Raw genomic sequence first — 6,190 nt, 5'->3', positions numbered from 1 at the left:
CCGCTCTCTCCCCCCTCTCTCTCCTTCCCTCTCTCTCTCCTCCCCTCTCTCTCTCTCTCTCCCCCCTCTCTCTCCTTCCCTCTCTCTCTCCTCCCCTCTCTCTCTCTCTCTCCCCCCCTCTCTCTCCTTCCCTCTCTCTCTCTGTGTTTCAGACCTCGGTGAGCCGTCCCATCCCGAGGCCTACCCGTTGGGGAACCGGACCTCAGCCTGCACCGTGGTTTACTTTGGCAGCTGCATGTCCCTCAGCCGGTGCCGGCACTCCTGCCAGTCGATGGGGGCCTCCAGGTACCGCTGGTTCCACAATGCCTGCTGCGAGTGCATCGGGCCTGACTGCCGAGGTTATGGCAGCAAGGAGGCCGTGTGTGCCCGCTGCCGGACCTGAGGGGAGGGGGGGCAAGGCCCAAACCGCCCCCACCCTATCCGCTCCCGAGACCGGCCTCCCTCCCTCTGCCTGGGGGATGGGGCCTGGTAGCGTAGGCCTTAGACGCTGTAGGATTATTTTAGGTTAGTCTCTGCGCCCACCTTCCCTTGCCTCTACCCACACCCCTTTCGAGGCTCTGCACCCTTTCACCCGCAATGCCTTTGCCTCTGGTCGGGCAGCCGCTCGGGTTTGTTTGGGGGGGGGGAGGGGCACGTTTGCTGCTCCCCCTCCACCGTATTTTACTCATGGCGACGGTTTGCCAGTGCGTTGATTCCGCTTCCCCCTTTTGGTGGCCATTTCATGGAGCTGGTGACATGTGCCTGGTGAAAGCCACTTGGGGTTTGGAGGGGGGCTGGTGTCAGGGTGCCAATTTGTCGTAGCGGCCATTTTGTCAACCACCAGCTGGTCGTGGCAGCCATTTTGTCAACCACCAGCTGGTCGTGGTGGCCATCTTGCCAACCAGTGGCTTGCCACGGCGGCGGCCATTTTGTCAGCTGCTGACTCGACGTGACAGCCACCTCGAGAGCCGGGAATTTACCCACCACCCCCCCCCCGACAGCCATTTTGTAAACCAAGCAAGCGGTGAGGCGGCTAATCTTTGTGCTTTCCTTCCTGTTTTGAAAACGGCAATGGGAGGATACACTAACTTCGGGATGCCGGGAGAACTTCCGCCGAGTACTGGCCGTGAAACCTTGGAACACCAGAGCCGAGAGACCCCCTGGGTTCAAGGCCGCATTCCTCTCGCAGGAGAGGCCTGAGGCCAGCCTATGGGGAAGAGGCTGCTCCCAGGCGGAGCAGGGTGTGGGGGAAGACCGGCACTGATGCTCTGCCCTCCCTGGGAGGAACTATTGGAAATGGATGCACTCACTCCTCCGGTGTGGCAGCGGGAAACGGCTGGCCAGAGGGCAGCTCCAGACAGCTCTTGGCGTTCAAAGTTGCGAGTCAAAATGGCCGCCGCGATGGGCAGCACCACTCTACCAATCCCCCCACGCTATGAACACACATAGAAGTAACTGTCTCTGCATTTATTTTGTACTGAATAAATATTTTTGTCCACTTTCGAGGTTAAGCCGTCGCTGTTGTTCCTCAAAAGGGGGTGGGAGGGAGGTCACCCTCGAATGTTGACGCCCACAGTCTCGGCCCACCTTCCTGCTTCCCCTTCCACCCCCTGCCTGATCCTGACGTTTCCCAACTGTGAGCAAGGACACACCACTTCAGAATAAGAGGCTGATCCACCATAAGGAAACCAATTCGGCCCATTGAGTCCACCCCACCATTCAATCATGGCCGGGGGGAATTCACCGCCACTTACCCGCACCCTCCCCGCATCCCATAATTCCTTGCGAGATCAAGAATTTATCAATCTCTGCCTTGAAAACATTTAACGTCCCGGCCTCCATGGCAATGAATTCCACAGGCCCACCACTCTCTGGCTGAAGAAATGTCTCCCTCATTTCAGTTCTAAATTGACCCCCTCTAATTCTAAGGCTGTGCCCGTGGGTCCTAGTGTCCCTGCCTAATAGAAACAATTTCCCAGTGTCCACCCTTTCTAAGCCATCAGGCTGTTGGGCCTGATCTGACGCTCGACACCATTCACCCGATTGTGGTCTAAGCTCCACAATTCTGCAACGTACCCGCCGCTCCCCCCACCCCCAGTTACTCCAGCCTTCCCCCCCCGTTTGTTCCGGATCCCCGGCCTCCCGGTGGCTACCAAACTCCTCTGCGGCTCCTGATTCGTCCCCGCCTTTGTGACATCCCTTCAGTCCTTTTGGGTTGTTCGGTGCACACTGCGAAGGTTTGGAGGCCCCGGCACCGGCACTGACCCGTGAGGCAAATCCCACATGTGACACGCTTGCCCAGTGTGAGAAAGACCCACGGCCCCGGCTTTTCCGGCCAGCCAGCTAATCATCGGCCTGTGCCAACGCATTACCCCGTCGTAGCAGTCCAAGACAAAATGGCCGCCTGGGGCTTTTTAGCTGACATAAGATGGCCGAAAGCTGTTACATATAGCAGATGTCCGCAGCCAGGTTTCCGGTCTCCACTCAGTGACTGCAAGAAAGATTCCCGGGAACTCTCACTTCCCGCAATAACCTTTAATGTGCCATTTTATTCAACACCTTCTGGAAATCTAACGACAACACATTCACTCCCAGCATTGTAGAGATGTACGACACAGAAAAAGACCCTTCGGTCCCACCCGTCCGTGCCGACCCAGATATCCCTAACCTAATCTAGTCCCACCTGCCAGCACCTGGCCCATATCCCTCTAAACCCTTCCTATTCCTGTCCCCATCCAGATGCCTTTTAAATGTTACAATTGTACCAGCCTCCATCACTTCCTCTGGCAGCTCATTCCACACACGTACCACCCTCTGTGTGAAAAGGTTACCCCTTAGGTCCCTTTCCCCTCTCACCCTAAAGTTATGCCCCTCTAGTTCTGGACTCCCCCACCCTAGAGGGAAACGACTATTTATAATATCCCTCTAAACGCTTTAGATGGGATAGAGAGGGGAGGAATTTAAAAGGGACCATGTGTGGGATGAGCTGCCAGAGGAAGTGGTGGGGGCTGGTACAATGACAGCATTTAAAAGGCATCTGGATGGGAACATGAATAGGAAGGGTTTGGAGGGATATGGGCCGGGTGCTGGCAAACGGGACTAGATTAGGTTCGGGATACCTGGGTCAGCATGGACGAGTTAGGCTGAAGGGTCTGTTTCCATGCTGTACATCTGTACGCTTCTTTAGCCTGAGTGGACATTCACCGATGATGTTACTCAGCACAGTGACAGAACATCTGAGAACAAACCTTCCAGCTCACTGAGCAAACTTACAAACCTGTTCAGCCTCTCCCTGTAGCTCAAACCCTCCAACCCCGGCAACACCCTTGTAAATCTTTTCTGAACCCTTTCAAGTTTCACAACATCTTTCCGATAGGAAGGAGACCAGAATTGCACGCAATATTCCAACAGTGACCCTAACCAATGTCCTGTACAGCCGCAACATGACCTTCCAACCCTTGTACTCAATACTCTGACCAATAAAGGAAAGCATACCAAACGGGTGAGGGGAGGGGGAGGGAGAGTGGACGAGGGGAGGGGGAGGGAGAGTGAGGGGAGGGGGAGGGAGAGTGAGTGAGGGAATGGGGAGGAAGAGAGGGTGAGGGGAGGGGGAGGAAGAGTGGGGGGGGGGAGGGGGAGAGTGAGTGAAGGGACGGGGAGGGAGAGTGGGTGAGGGGAGGGGGAGGAAGAGTGGGTGAGGGGAGGGGGAGGAAGAGTGGGTGAGGGGAGGGGGAGGAAGAGTGGGTGAGGGGAGGGGGAGGAAGAGTGGGTGAGGGGAGGGGGAGGGAGAGTGAGTGAAGGGACGGGGAGGGAGAGTGGGTGAGGGGAGGGGGAGGAAGAGTGGGTGAGGGGAGGGGGAGGGAGAGTGAGTGAGGGGAGGGGGAGGGAGTGAAGGGACGGGGAGGGAGAGTGGGTGAGGGGAGGGGGAGGAAGAGTGGGTGAGGGGAGGGGGAGGGAGAGTGAGTGAGGGGAGGGGGAGGGAGTGAAGGGACGGGGAGGGAGAGTGGGTGAGGGGAGGGGGAGGGAGTGAAGGGACGGGGAGGGAGAGTGGGTGAGGGGGAGGGGGAGGAAGAGTGGGTGAGGGGAGGGGGAGGGAGAGTGAGTGAGGGGAGGGGGAGGGAGTGAAGGGACGGGGAGGGAGAGTGGGTGAGGGGAGGGGGAGGAAGAGTGGGTGAGGGGAGGGGGAGGGAGAGTGAGTGAGGGGAGGGGGAGGGAGTGAAGGGACGGGGAGGGAGAGTGGGTGAGGGGAGGGGGAGGAAGAGTGGGTGAGGGGAGGGGGAGGGAGAGTGGGTGAGGGGAGGGGGAGGGATTGAGGGGACGGGGTGAAGGGAGAGAGAAGGGGAAATGTGCAAAGAGGATGGGGTGAGGGGAGGGGAGTGGGGGAAGAGGGGAGTGGGGGAGGAGGGGGTGAGGGGAAGGAGGGGTTGAGTATCCGCGAATGGAAGGTGTGGTCAGGGGGAGATGGAGAGAAGGAGGGGAGGGGGAAATGGAGGGTGCGGGAAGGGAGCGGAGGGGGAGGGGAAGAGGAGAGGAGTTGGGGAGAGGGGGGAGGGGATGAGGGAAGAGGGAGAGAGGGAGGGGCAGAGGAGGGAGAGAGGGGGAGGGGTAGAGGAGGAGAGGGAGGGAGAGAGGGGAAGGGGTAAAGGAGAGGGGAGGAGAGGGAGAGAGGGGGAGGGTAAGAGGTGGAGAGGGGGAGGGTGAGAGGGAGAGATGGAGGGAGAGGGGGAGAGGGAGAAAGGAAAGGAGAGAGGGGGATGAGGTGGCAGCCTGAATCTCCCTGCCCCCTGCCCCCTGAATGATGCTGCAGGCGGATTGTTCCCGGGCTCCAAACCCCCTTTCCCCATGGATTAGCCAATTCCAGCTCAGTCCATTTCCCCAAATGGGAGAACAGCAAAGTCCCACAAAACGTTTGCTTTGATATAAAGGCATTGAGAGAATAGGCCCTGTGTGTGTGTGTGTGTGTGTGTCTCTGTCTCCCCCTCTCTCTGTCTGTCTCACTCACTGTGTGTGTGTGTGTCTCTGTCTCCCCCTCTCTCTGTCTGTCTCACTCACTCTGTGTCTCTCTCTCTCCGTGTCCATCTCTCTCTGTCTATGTGTCTGCCTGTGAGTCTCTCTGTGTGTGTCTCTGTGTCTCTCTCTGTCTTTGTGTGTGTGTGTGTCTCTCTCGCCATGTCCATGTGTGTGTCTCTCTCTGTGTCTGTCTGTGTATGTGTCTGCCTGTGAGAGTCTCTGTGTGTGTGCGTCTCTCTCCGTGTCTCTCTCTCTCTGTGTCTGTGTATGTCTCTCTCTCTCTGTGTCTGTGTGTGTCTCTCTCTCTCTCTCGGTGTCTGTGTGTGTCTTTCTCTCTGTCTGTCTGTGTATGTGTCTGCCTGTGTGTGTCTCTCTTTCTGTGTCTGTGTCTCTCTCTCTCTCTGTCTCTCTCTGTGTGTCTGTGTCTCTCTCTGTGTTTGTGTGTCTCTCTCCCTCTGTCTGTCTGTGTGTCCCTCTCTCTGTGTCTGTGTGTGTGTCTCTCTCTCTATGTGTGTCTGTGTCTCTCTCTGTGTTTGTGTGTCTCTCTCCCTCTGTCTGTCTGTGTGTCCCTCTCTCTGTGTCTGTGTGTGTGTCTCTCTCTCTATGTGTGTCTGTGTCTCTCTCTGTGTTTGTGTGTCTCTCTCCCTCTGTCTGTCTGTGTGTCCCTCTCTCTGTGTCTGTGTCTCTCTCTCTATGTGTGTCTGTGTCTCTCTCTGTGTTTGTGTGTCTCTCTCCCTCTGTCTGTCTGTGTGTCCCTCTCTCTGTGTCTGTGTCTCTCTCTCTCTCTGTGTGTCTGTGTCTCTCTCTGTGTTTGTGTGTCTCTCTCCCTCTGTCTGTCTGTGTGTCCCTCTCTCTGTGTCTGTGTCTCTCTCTCTCTCTCTGTGTCTGTGTCTCTCTCTGTGTTTGTGTGTCTCTCTCCCTCTGTCTGTGTGTCCCTCTCTCTGTGTCTGTGTGTGTCTCTCTCTATGTGTGTCTGTGTCTCTCTCTGTGTTTGTGTCTCTGTTTGTGTGTCTCTCTCCCTCTGTCTGTCTGTGTGTCCCTCTCTCTGTGTCTGTGTCTCTCTCTCTCTCTGTGTGTCTGTGTCTCTCTCTGTGTTTGTGTGTCTCTCTCCCTCTGTCTGTGTGTCCCTCTCTCTGTGTCTGTGTGTGTCTCTCTCTATGTGTGTCTGTGTCTCTCTCTGTGTTTGTGTCTCTGTGTGTGT

Source organism: Hemiscyllium ocellatum (genome assembly GCF_020745735.1).
Source record: "Hemiscyllium ocellatum isolate sHemOce1 chromosome 27 unlocalized genomic scaffold, sHemOce1.pat.X.cur. SUPER_27_unloc_1, whole genome shotgun sequence".
NCBI lineage: Eukaryota > Metazoa > Chordata > Chondrichthyes > Orectolobiformes > Hemiscylliidae > Hemiscyllium > Hemiscyllium ocellatum.
The sequence above is the reverse complement of the archived record's forward strand: the minus strand, read 5'-3'. Positions refer to the sequence as shown.